This window comes from Bos javanicus, chromosome 3 (genome assembly GCF_032452875.1).
Source record: "Bos javanicus breed banteng chromosome 3, ARS-OSU_banteng_1.0, whole genome shotgun sequence".
NCBI lineage: Eukaryota > Metazoa > Chordata > Mammalia > Artiodactyla > Bovidae > Bos > Bos javanicus.
Genome location: NC_083870.1, coordinates 21,216,982 through 21,230,649, shown reverse-complemented (window position 1 = coordinate 21,230,649; position 13,668 = coordinate 21,216,982). Strand labels below are relative to the sequence as shown.

The window sequence follows — 13,668 nt, the reverse complement described above, 5'->3', positions numbered from 1 at the left end:
AGTTCTGGAAAACTGATGAAGAGGACAGAATGTGGGTAAGATCCACAGAGGCCTAGAGTATAAGGGACAGAAGGACAAAAACTCCAAGAGGGAGAGATAAGGGCAGAGAGAAATGTTCTAGAACCTAGAGACATCCTTGACTGAGTATGGAAAATCTGAAGAGCTCTTCTTTCCTCATGAACTTCAACTGAGGAATCAGTGGAAGGTGAACCAGGAACTCTAAGGATCCAAGTTTGCCCAAGATGTATTATCGGTGCAGGATTCTGTAGCTTGCAACAATGTGTCTCAAATGAGATAATTTTTGCAGATGTAGCCACGTACTGTCGAGATATCATACAGAGACAGTCTCAGGCTTGCAAGGAAGGAGACCCCTCATTAGACTGTGTGCATCCAACCAAAGGCAAAATACAACTCATGAAGGGAAGAGGATAAATGTCTGGGACCATTTGTGTTTGTGTGTGTGTGTGTGTGTGTGTGTGTGTGTTTTTAACTCCTGTAATCCCTAAGCTGCTCCACAAGAGGCTCTCCAGAGACATTCTGGCTGGTCTTGTCTGGACTCAATGACTTGGTCACCACTGAAAACAGTTACAATTCTTAGAATACTTTCCAATCAGCTTGGAAGTTTGGCTGCTGAATATGTGCAATCTCTGGAAATGTACACATTGTCTTTTCATTGAACCTCCCACTAAGTTGAGTCAGTAGGGCACAAATTCCTTTGTTAGAGTAACAGACAGGTGTATTGACAATTTCTTGTGATGGCAAGGCCATGAAGAAAAAGATTCTTTCCTTGAGTGGGCAAAATACATCGGAATTTAAATTAGCACATCTATTTAGGGAAAACTAAGAACATAAAGAGATGCCTTCAGTTTCTAGCAAAGGTGCAGTGACAGAAATCAGATTAACCCTCCTTCCTAAATCTCACTCTCCCTCTTTGTCCCACTCCCAAAGAACATAAAGACAAAAAACATGAAATACTGATTTCTAAGACACTGGAAATCAGGCAGCAAAGGATAGCAAGCCCTGAGAGGTGACAAACAAACAAGATGAGTCTTGTCATGGGCCCAGCCTCCTGCTTTCAGTGAGTTCCCAGGCTGGGCACCAAGAGGAGGATTTCAGGTAGTGTTGGTGGAGAGCAAGGCAGCTAGAGTTCACAGGACAAAGATCCAGTGATTCTTATTTGCAAAACAGATATAAAGCAAAGGTATGGATATCAAGGCTGAAAGGGGTGTTGGGGGAATTGGGAAATTAGGGTTTACCTAAATACACTATTGATGCTATGTATGACACCACCCTTCTGGCAGAAACTGAAGAAGAACTAAAGAGCCTCTTGTTGAAAGTGAACGAAGACAGTGAAAATGTTGCCTTAAAGCTCAATATTCAGAAAACTAAGATCAGGGCATCTGGTCCCATTACTTCATGACAAATAGATGGGGAAACAGGGGAAACCATGGCAGACTTCATTTTTCTGGGCTCCAAAATCACTGCAGATCGTGACTGCAGCCATGAAATTAAAAGAGGCTTACTCCTTGGAAGGAAAGTTATGACCAACCTAGGCAGTATATTAAAAAGCAGAGACATGACTTTGCCAACACAGGTTCTTCCAGTGGTCATGTGTGCATGTGAGATTGGACTAAAAAGAAAGCTGAGTACTGAAGAATTGATGCTTTTGAACTGTGGTGTTTAGAAGACTCTTGAGAGTCCCCTGGATTGCAAGGAGATACAACCAGTCCATCCTAAAGGACATCGGTCCTGGGTGTTCATTAGGACTGATGTTGAAACTGAAACTCCAATACTTTGGCCACCTGATGCAAAGAGCTGACTCATTTGAAAAGACCCTGATGCTGGGAAAGATTGAGGGCAGGAGGAGAAGGGGACAACAGAGGATGAGATGGTTGCATGGCATCACCGACTCAATATACATAGGTTTGGGTGGACTCCGGGAGTTGGTGATGGACAGGGAGGCCTGGCGTTCTACAGTTCATGGGGTTGCAAAGACTCAGACACAACTGAGCGACTGAACTGAGCTGAACTGGTACAATAAATAACAAATGAGAACCTATTTTATGGCATAGGGAATTACTGGATGCTCTGTGGTTACCTAAATGAGAAGGAAATCCAAAAGAGAGGGAATATATGTATAGCCAATTCACTGTGGTATTAACACAACATCATAATTAACACACTGGAAAACAGATATACTCAAATAAAAGTTAATAATAAACAAAGAAACATGAAGAAAGGTCACGTGATGAGAGAGAGTGACGGAGAGAGAGAATGCTGGGATATGAATGGGGCTCCCTCAAGTACTCAGCAGAGTAATGATCAGGGTATCCTCATGAAGAAAGTGCCTGAGGCTAAGGAAAGAACGTTTTAAAAAGATCATGGAACACAACCTGGTGCTCACACAGGACAAGCAATTGTATGTAAGTGATCTCCCACACAGACTGGACTACTTATAACTCATGGGCCATTGGGAAGAACATTCAAAAAACTCTTGTGATGGACAGGGGGGCCTGGCTGTTAAAATGCTGCAGTCAATATGCCTGTAAACTTGGAAAACTCAGCAGCAGCCACAGGACTGGAAAAGGTCAGTTTTCATTCCAGTCCCAAGAAGGGCAATGCCAAAGAATGTTCAAACTACTACACAATTGCTCTCATCTCACATGTTAGCAAAGTAATGGTCAAACTTCTCACTGTGAGGCTTTCACGGTATGTAAACTGAGAACATCCAGATGTGCAAGCTGGATTCAAAAAAGGCAGAGGAACCAGAGATTAAATTGCCGACATCCGTTGATTCATAGTAAAAGCAAGAGAGCTCCAGAAAAACATCTACTTCTGCTTTATTGACTATGCCAAAGACTTTGACTGTGTGGATCACAACAAACTGGAAAATTCTTCAAGAGATGGGAATACCAGACCACCTTACCTGCCTCCTGAGAAATCTGTATGCAGGTGAAGAAGCAACAGTTAGACATGAAACAATGGACTGGTTCCAAATTAGAAAAGGAGTATGTCAAGACTGTGTGTTGTCACCCTGCTTATTTAACTTCTATGCAAAGTACATCACGTGAAATTCCAGCCTGGATGAAGCACAAGCTGGAATCAATATTTCTGCAAGAAATATCAATAACCTCACATATGCAGATGACTCCACGTTTATGGCAGAAAGCAAAGAGGAAGTAACGAGCCTCTTGATGAAAGTGAAAGAGGGCTTCTTTTCATCCTAGTGGATAAGGTAAGGGAGCAGGTCCTGGAATGGGCCTCTCCTTTTAAATACGATCTTGTTCCCAGCTCTGGAGGGCAGGATGGGCACGCTGCCTTGTCCCACCTGCTGTTTCTGTTTGTTTGATGCAAAGAGGACAATTTAGAAAACCTCTTTTTGGTTCAGGAGATCCTACCAGAGGAAGAAACATAGGACCTGCCTGCAAAAAAAAAAAAAAAAAAGAAAGAAAGTGAAAGAGGAGAGTGAAAAAGCTGGCTTAATATTCAACATTCAAAAAACTAAGATCATGGCATCTGATCCCATCACTACATGGCAAATACATGGGGAAACAATGGAAACAGTGAGAGACTTTATTGTCTTGGGCTCCAAAATCATTGTAGATGGGGACCACAGCCATGAAATTAATGCTTGCTCCTTGGAAGAAAAGCTACGACCAACCTAGACAGCATATTAAAAAGCAGAGATATTACTGTGCCAACACAATTCCATCTAATCAAAGCTCTGATTCTTCCAGTAGTCATGTATGGATGTGAGAGTTGGACTATAAAGGAAACTGAGTACCAAAGAATTGATGCTTTTAAACTGGAGAAGCCTCTTGAGAGTCCCTTGGACTGCAAGGAGATCCAACCAGTCCATCCTAAAGGAAATCAGTTCTGAATATTCATCAGAAGGACTGATGCTGAAGTTGAAGCTCCAATATTGTGGACACCTGATGGGAAGAGCTGACTCAGTATAGAAGTCCCTGATGCTGGGAAAGATTGAAGGCAAGAGGAGAAGTGGGTGGTTGAGGATGAGATGGTTGGATGGCATCACCGACTCAATGCACATGCATTTGAACAAACTCCAAGGTTTGGTGATGGACAGGGAAGCCTGGAGTGTTGCCATCCTTGGATCCCTACTGAACTGAAGAAATTGGGGAACAGTTCCTTACCACCAGAAAGCTCCATAGGGCCTCCAACCAGCCCATCTTTCTCTGCTCTGAGTCACCTTGTAGAACAGTCAGTGAATCTAAGAGGGCACAGGACAAAGTTGACTGCAGGATACTTTTACCTCCTGATATCCCCTCACATTTTCATCTGGGCCCTACATCGTCTCTACCTGTGACACCTATTATCTCTCTGAAAACCAAGAAGTTCATCCCTTGTGAAGACACTTCACTTTCCCTCACCCCAGCACACCTGCGGGACAATCTGATTTGAGTCAGAGAACAAAAGGGAAGGAATTCAACTCTACACCGCGGTTTCCAGCCAAAGACACGATGATGGAAGAGGGTCAGGCTCTGCGGATTGAGCTGATCCAGGAGGAAAAGCAGCCGGTCCTCGAGCCGCTATCAGGGGATCCCCCGAAATCAGGTCAAGATCAGGGAGTAGATGGACCCGCCCATCACCAGCTGAGAACCAAGTAGCCCCTGCTTCACAAGGAAACAGGTTCAGAAAGAGAGCTTGACCTCTCACCACACCTGGATTCCAGGTCTTCCCTCACGACCAGCGGAGCCTCCCGTGTCCAGTTCTTGGATGAGGCTGTGCCTCTAATCCAGGGGTTGGGCGGCCGTCGTTGTGCTTTTTCACGTCTTCGGGGGCAGGGGATGGATCTGTCCCCTTGGCGCGCTCCACTCGCCGGCTCTGAAGCCCTGGGCCTACCATTTCTGCTGCAGGGAGCCCTGTGTCTGTGGTCCCTCGGGCGTCCGCTATGCGTCCACCCTGACGGGGAGAGGACCACCTCACCCTCGTCCCGTCCCAGTGGGACGTCAGCATGCCGGACGCGACAGAAAACGATGAATCCGCTCCTCTGTCTGGACGTGGGAGGTGCAAACTAGGACCTGCAGGGGAGGAAAGCAAGGCGAAATCTCAAGAAACGCCCTGATCTAAAGCTATTTTCAAGTCCGCCTCTTTGGTAACTCAGGCCTCTAGCGCGATTGAGGGTGCTGTCGCACGGTCTCACTCTCGATCGCACTCAGAGTCCACGCGGATCCAGGAGGAGCCCTGTGGCCCGGGAGACGGTGCGCATGCGGCCCGCGCCTCCCTCGGGGTCTGAGCCCGTGAACCTCAGACGCGAACGCAACGCCGCACTGAGAAAAGGAGGAAAGCCACTGCTGAAGAAAAGGGCACATGCATTCCCCAAATTGAGAAGCTCTACTGCTAAAGGAAACCAGAGACAGACAGACACACAGACACCATTGCAGTAAAACCTTTCAGCGAAAAGAAACTCTGCCTGCTGTGAGGTAAATACGAAAACCCTTCAAGACACCTGCTTTCTGAAAGAAAGAAAAAAAAAAAAAACCCGCCTTTACCTCTCTGTTAAATTCGCGCTCCACGACCTGAACTGCAAAATTATGAAAGGAAAACAAGAGGCGTTTCAGACATTGTAAAATGTAAAACAAAGCCGTCCTTCAAGATTAATCTCAAGTTTGGAACGAAGACGGTCAGATCAGTGTGGACCGCGCCTGGCTCCTCCGCGGCTTTATGCTGGGCCTGGTAGGCAAAGGAATTCAACAAATGACCAAGCCTCAGCCTTTGCTGCGGTTCCTGCTAAACGTGAAAGCGTGATGCAAGCCTGGACTGAAACTAGAGGACTAGAATCAGCCAAAGACGCAGGAATCTGAGGAACCCCCGGTGCCAGGCGGCGCCGGAGAAGCGCTGCTGTGAAAGGCCTGCGAGAGAGGAGCGCACGGGTCAGGCGGAGCACAGGGGACGGCGGGTCCTTTATTTCCCGATTAGGATTTGAAGCATCGAGCCCGGTCTCCGCTGGCGCCATGAAAAGGAACTCTAAGGCCCGGATCTGCCTCTGGAAGGGCTGTGCCTACTTTGACGGACCTGTGGCCACCTGGGGCTTAGACGCACCTTGCTCCCCCCGCTCCTGAGGCTTCTGAGAACTGGGGAGTCAGCGAGGCGACCTCTGTGCTTGGGCGCAAAGCTGGCACACAGGGACCTTGCCCCGGAAGAGGTGAGGAACCCTAAATCAGGCCCTTTCAGGAACTGCAGATCCTTACTTGACGGATTGCCTGTGTTTCCAGAGTTCTCTTCCTTTAAAAATTTGAAGGTCAGGTGTGTTCAAACATGCAATTCTTGGATATGTCACTAGACCCAACTGGCCGTGTGGTTTCCGTAGTGTAGTGGTTATCACGTTCGCCTAACACGCGAAAGGTCCCCGGTTCGAAACCGGGCGGAAACAATTCCACTTTCCCTCAAAAGTTTTGGATTCATCTTTTAAACAGAAAATAGAGGTCTGCCGCCTGGAGTGAGGCTTGGAGCTTCAGCTTCCCCATCAGTCCTCCCAAAGAATATTCAGGGTTCATTTCCTTTAGGACTGACTGGTTTCATCTCTCCTTGACCTGCATACAGGATTTTCAGGAAGCAGGTAAGGTGGTCTGCTATTCCCATCTCTTGAAGAATTTTCCATATTTTCTTGTGATCCACACAGTCAAAGGCTTTAGAGGAGTCAATGAAGCAGAAATAGATGTCTTTCTGGAATTCTCTTGCTTTTTCTATGATACAATGGAGGAAAAATGGAGGGGAAAAGGAGGAAAAGGATAGAACCAAATTAATTGGAAAAGTATATGGAAAAGGTTAAATAGAAAGTATATAAGCAATGGAGGAAATTTCATTGGTAAAAGGCGTTTACAGGGTGATGATGATGAGCCTACACTTTCATGCATTCTAGGATTCCCAGTCAACCTGCTTTCCTCCAGAGATCCTCTCTGAGGATCACAGACTACCTGGACCTACGTCCTTTGTGTGTGTGTGTGTGTGTGTGTGTGTGTGTGTGTGTGTGTACAAGACACAGAGGATTAGGGTAGTAGTGGAGCATGGGAGAGGATGCATAGACTAGAAACAATCATACATCATTTACATTCTAAAAGACTGAGACACGTCCCTGGATGAGCTCAAACCAGGAGCTTTGCGGTTAAAAGACCAACGTGCTAACCGATTGCGCCACAAAGTCGGGAGGAGAGTTTCATCCTCACTCCCACAGAAAGCAAGCATACTTACGGAACTAGGCGGAGCCACCTGTGTTTCACAGAATGGTGTTTCCACTTCGGAGCCTCGGACAACCTGAGAGATGGAGTCCACTCAGCCTGTTCGTTCCCGTCGGGAAGCCGGGAGGTTCCGAGGGCAGAAGGTCTCCTGAGCGTCCCCGCCGCCGCAGATGTCAGCGCCCAAGAGAAGCCCCGAGCTTGAGCCGAGGGGCCCCAGAAAGAAGCTGATGGCTCCTGGTTTGCTCCGCCTTCGTCCGACCTTTTGCGCTTCTGGACTTCGGTTTAGTAGATGGGGTGCGTGTGGCTGCAGCTGGAAAGAGGTCAGTTTGTTGTGATCCACACAATGTAAGGCTTTAGCTGTCTTTTGAGGACGGGAAAGGAAAGGTGTGAAGAGGGCGAATAGATCCGAGGAAGGCCAAGGGCAGGAGAGAACAGAGAATGAGCCAGAGGGAGAAAGGGACTGCAAGAGAGAGGAGCGGGCTGGTATCGCGGCCGGGGCAGTCGCTGGATGGGGACATCACAGCGCCTGACTCTGGCTCAGCTCCCACGCTTTACTGAGGTGTCCGGGAATCCGGTTCACCCCCAGTCGCAAAGCTGCTGGCCTTACATTTGTTCTGGCAGTTTCCTTTGCTGGTTCCATGCGGAGGGGCAACGTGGGCTGTGTGGGTTTGCAGGTGAATGCAAGACCTATGGGCTACCTTGGAGATGACTAGTGGGCAAGGAAACACACAAATTCACTTTCCCCTTTGCAGGCTGGTCTTCAGGGTCTGGGTGGGAAACTGGAAAATCTGAGTGCGGGTATCAATATTGATTTCGAGATAAGGAGATCAATAGCCAAGCAGTCAGTGAAAGTGGTTATGTTGGTGGGGGAGTGGGAGTGGGACCCTGACAAGGGGCCAGTGGACTACTCTTCAGCAGGCATGTGTAACTTGATACTGTGTGTGTGTGTGTGTGTGTGTGCTGTATATACACAGATATACACATAGTAAGGTCCATTGCTTGTATTTTAACTTTAAATGTTTATGTAGTCATAAATATATATATATATATGTTATGTAAAATTCTGGGTCTTGTGTCATGTATAGGAATGTTTTCCACTGTAAAACTTTAATTTTTTTTTTAATTGGGGGATTTTTGAAGCAAGGAATTGGACTACTGTTCCCCTTTTGATGAGCTGATCAGATGAACAAGGAAACTGGCAGATCCCACAAGCCCAGGAGGTTACTGCTGGTCAGACAGGATTCCTTCACTCTCTCTTGAAAGTTCCACTGCCACTGAAAGATATCACTAACTTAAAAGAAAACCACACCCAGACTTTATGCAGTGCAGTGCCAACATGCAAGAGCTTACACTCAATGGTGACATGCAAAGTGCCATGTGCTGAGGCACTGTCTACAAGTTTTACATGGGTGTACTCACTTTATCCTTTCAACAGGCTTCTATCATATCATCATCCTCATTTCACATATGAGAAATCTGAGACATGGAAGGTTAAATAATTTGTCCAGTCACTCAATCAGTGAGTGGGATCTGAAAGCAGCAATTTGAACTGGAGCCTGCCTGGCTCCACAGGATATGGTGCTAGTCAAAGAGGAACACAAATGGTAAAAATGTTTGGCAAGAGATTTAAGCCCGCAGGTTTCTTTGACAAAACACCAAGGAGGAGTCATCTAAGATGAATAAAACTGCAGTATCCTCATGACCCACTTGCCTCCCAAACACCTTTCTTATTCCAAGAGCTGCTCCCCTTGAATCCCCAACTTACACACACTTCTGCAAGAACTAGGTTTTCCCTCCCTTTTATCCTTTCCTCTCCCCTTTCCAATACCTCTTCCATAGCTCTTCTGTTCTTTCACTTCCAGGTCATTCATTTTTTTTTTAATTTAAAAATGTTAACTATATCTAAAGAAGAAAATAAGCAGTCATCCGTAGTCCCACCTCCTAGAATGGACTGCTGTTAACAACTTTGCACATTTTCCTTCAAATCTATTTTTACATTATTCTAAGTAGCAAAAGTGCATGGGTTCATGCTAAATCATTTCAGTCCTGTCTGACTCTTTGGGACGCAGGGACTGTAGCCCCCCAGGCTCCTCTGACCATGAGAGGTTTCCAGGTAAGAATATGGAGTGGGTGGCCACGCCCTCCTCCAGGGAATCTTCCTGAACCAGGGATAGACCCCACATCTCTTGTGCCTCTTGCAATGGCAGATGGGTTCTTTACCATTAGTATCACTTGGGAAGCCCCTACACTCTATATGTGTTATTTTAAAAAATTAAAATGATACAGAACATACAAATACGTAAAATTTTGAAACATCTTAAATTCAAAAGTAACTTCTGTTAATGTAAGTAAATGATAATGGAGTCATTTAGGTATACCAACCAAGAGAAAATATATATATATGCTTTTATATGATTGAGCTCTTACAGAATCTATTCCAACTTTAAAGTATTTCAATTTACTAGTGTATAAATTTAATGAAAAAACACAAAAATGAAGAAACTGTTGAACTTTCAATCAAATTGTTTACCTTAAGAGACATACGTTTCTAAAAGAACCCTCTAATGCTAATAATAATAATGAGTGTCATTGTATTAAGTTATTAAAATGTGGGATGATTCTTCTCATTATTTTTAAAAAATCAAATTTCTTAAGAATTAATTTTAAAATAATACAATCCATCCATTTCAAATTTGATGACTTCTGACAACTGAATGTACCCATGGAAACACTACCCAGTTCACGAACATCTCCAGCACTCCAGAATATCCTCTTGAGCCTCTTGGCCGTCAATCCCCCTTCCACTTCCTGTCCCAGGTGCTCAGTGATCTAGTTCTTGTCACTAGTGATTAGTTTGTCTCATTGAGTAATTCCCATAGGTGGCTCCGCAGAGTATGTACTCTTTTCATCACTCAGGGTGATATTTTAATCCATATCGTTGCCATGTATCAGGAATGTGTTTCATTTTATTGAAGAGTAGTATTCCTTTGCAATGACACCCCACTCCAGTACTCTTGCCTGGAAAATCCCATGGACGGAGGAGCCTGGTAGGCTGCAGTCCATGGGTCGCTAAGAGTCGGACACCACTGAGCGACTTCACTTTTCACTTTTCACTTTCATGCATTGGAGAAGGAAATGGCAACCCACTCTAGTGTTCCTGCCTGGAGAATCCCAGGGACAGTGGAGCCTGGTGGGCTGCTGTCTATGGGGTCGCACAGAGTCAGACATGACTGAAGCGGCTTAGCAGCAGCAGTAGCAGTATTCCTTTGAGTGAATATGTCACAATTATATCTATTCACTTCCTGCCGGACATTTGAATGCTTTTCAATTTGGGGACTATTATAAACAAAGCTACTATAAGCAAGTCTCTTTTGTGGGCATATGTTTTATAAATTCCATTTACATTTTTCTATTCTTTAATATACATTTATTTTGTGAATGGATGTTACATTCATCATGACAAAATTTATTGAAATATTTAAAAATGTATTCAAATGTTACAAAAGACTGAAGTGCCAGCTTATCTTTGATTGTTTCCTCCCAGAACATACTTAATATTGGCCACCTTCTGTGCCAGCTGTGTTATTTGATTATCTCATTTAATCTACACAACAGCTTCATGAAGTACTTATTATTTCTTTCATATGACATTTGCAAAATTGGCCTAGCAAATAGGAGTTGACCCAAGGTCAAAAGGAAGGTAAGTGGTGGCACCAGGACTAATAGGAGGCCCCCTGAATGTTGGGCTCATTACATTTGGGCTAAATATTCTCTGCTGTTCCTGGTCCCTGGTTTCCTGTCTAGCTTTTGCCCCGATCTGTGTGCTTGAGGCTGACCCTGGCAACCAGCATTTCCAGGTCTTTCTTGCCCATGGAATCCAATGGGTGCAGCCAAACAAATGAGATCAGAAGGGAGAGGGGAGGAATGTGAATGATAAATGTTGCCTGCCATATCAGCAAACAAAGCATGCTGTGCCATCTGGCCACCAGCCACTACCGACCTTAATAAGTGCATTAAGAAGAAACCTATCTGTTGTTGGAGTAGAAAAAGGCAACCCACTGCAGTATTCTTACCTGGAAAATCCCATGAAGAGTGGAGCCTGGTGGGCTACAGTCCATGGCGTCCCACAGAGTTGGATATGACTGAGCATGCATGACTGAACACAGACTGTGGGATCTTAGGTGCACAAACCCTGGCCCACAGCTGTGAAAGCACCAAGTTCTAACCACTAGACTCCAGGGATTTCTTATCACATCTTAAGATGTCAGTTACCTGGGTGTAAACTTCATCAAAGCACTTCATTATATGTACACTTGAAAACTGCAAGAGACTGAATCATAAATGTTCTCATCACAAAAAAGAAATGAGATTATGTGATGGGATGGAGGTGCCAGTTAATGCTCTGGTGGGAATCATTTTTTTATATATAACTGTGCTCAATTAACGTGGTCAACTCACACACTGTTATGTCAATTATGTCTCAAAAAAGTTGGACAAAAAAACTTATGAAAAAAAGAAAGAAACCTGTGTTGCTTCTTTAGAATCCATCAAAAGCCAAGGGGATAGGTTCCAGGGCTGCAAGTTCAAGTGCAATGCAGCTGGGGAGGAAGAAGGACTGCTTACTCACTGGTCACCTGCCCAAGGTCGTTTGCTTTGGCTCCAGCAACTGGTGGGAACCAGACTGGCCTTCAGCAGCGCCAGGAGGACTGGGTCCCTGCAGGCTCCCACTTCATCCTCATGAGGTGTTTCGATGAGGAAATCACCAAGGATTTCTTCTTTTCCCCTAATCTATTACCACTTCTCACTGTGTCTCTTCAAGACCATTGTCGGATGGTTGGATGCTGAGTGGACAGGGCTTGAAGGAGATGCTGCTCTTCTCCTACTGGTCTCTTCTGGCCGGGAGGTTACTGTCCGCGGGATGAGAACCAGGGGGCCGGGAGAGCACCGGCTCTCTGAGAACTAAAATTCGCCGCGTGCACCCGGGTGCGCCTTGCCGACTCGTGGCGTACTGAATCCACGCTGCCGGCTGAAGCTTCTCCCGCGGGGCCACGCCTGCGTGGGGCTCTAGACCCCGCGACAGGGGCCATGCTGAAGTGGCCCGGCCCTGCCCCCGACCCTGGAGGACAGGCCACGGAGAGGCCAATCTTGACCGACCTGGCCAAGAGAGTTCTCGACCTCGGCCCAGCCCCACACACTCGAGGTTAAAAGACTCAAACCCTACAGTTTCAAAGGAGGGAGACTCTCGAGTTGAATCCATCTCCCGGCCTTTATGAGTAAAGCTGAGGGAGGAAATCAGACCAAGAAAAAGGTTATGTGCCTCAAAATGCATAACTAACCAAAGAAAAATAGGATTTTCTGACAAGTTGGAAGTGTGGTCTGAAAGACTGGTGTCAAAGAGAAGTGTGTTCGGTCTGAGCCAACAGAGCATCAGGTTAGGTGGGAAAACACCCTTGCCACAGGGGTGGAAGGGGAAAGACCCAGAGTATCTTTTGGAACCCGGGGCCTTCCCAGAAAGCATAATCCATTGACGCTGTCCCCTTTCCCACATCTGTGGTCCTTAGAGATATTTGGGATCCCAGGTCTCACCTGGGGGCCTCCATTCCAACTCCTTTTTTTGGAAGACAAATCCCAAAGGTTTGCATCGCTCTGATGTTTGCTTTTCAACTATCAAGGTCCTGAAAGCCTCTGGACCTCGCTAATGGAAGGAGTAACTGACCAGCTGCAGTTCACAGAGGAGCCTGAAATTTTGGCCTGGGAGAAGAGTTGGGGGAGTGGAGAGCAGATTCTGGGGCATCCTGAGGTCTAACTGCCTGGGTACCCACAGGGACCTCGCTCTGGGAGAGGTGAGGAACCCTAAGTCAGGGCCTTTCAGGAACCCCAGATCCTTACTTGAGGGATCACTTGGGCTTCCAGAGGCTTCTTCCTTTGAAAATTTGAAGGCCACCTGTGTCCAAACATGCATTTCTTGAGCATGTCACTAGGCGGTAGTAGCCATGTGGTTTCCGTAGTGTAGTGGTTATCACGCTCGCCTAACACGCGAAAGGTCCCCGGTTCGAAACCGGGCGGAAACAGCAGCACTTCTCTACAAACTTTTAGATTTTTATTTTAAACGAAACTGGAGGCCCGCCGCAGGGAGTGAGACTTGGCGCTTCAGCTTCACCATCAGTCCTCCCAAGGAATATTCAGGGTTCATTTCCTTTAGGACTGACTGGTTTCATCTCTCCTTGACCTGCATACAGGTTTTTCAGGAAGCAGGTAAAGGTGGTCTGTTTTTCCCATCTCTTGAAGAATTTTCCACAGTTTGTTGTGATCCACACAGTCAAAGGCTTTAGAGTAGTTCATGAATCAGAATCAGATGTCTTTCTGGAATTCTCTGGCTTCTTCTATGATCCAGTGGATGGAAAATGGAGGAAAAGAATAGAACCAAATTAATTGGAAAAGCATATGGGAAAGGTTAAATAGAGACTAC

The 13,668-nt window shown here is 46.0% G+C and overlaps 2 non-coding genes across 2 annotated transcripts; both read left to right on the top strand.

Moving 5' to 3' along the window:
• Positions 1-6,321: 6,321 nt before the first annotated feature.
• TRNAV-AAC (transfer RNA valine (anticodon AAC)) lies at positions 6,322-6,394 on the top strand. The gene has a single exon. It is a non-coding gene; the product is annotated as a tRNA-Val (tRNA).
• A 6,803-nt stretch (positions 6,395-13,197) lies between these two features.
• TRNAV-AAC (transfer RNA valine (anticodon AAC)) lies at positions 13,198-13,270 on the top strand. The gene has a single exon. It is a non-coding gene; the product is annotated as a tRNA-Val (tRNA).
• The last annotated feature ends 398 nt before the right edge of the window (positions 13,271-13,668 follow it).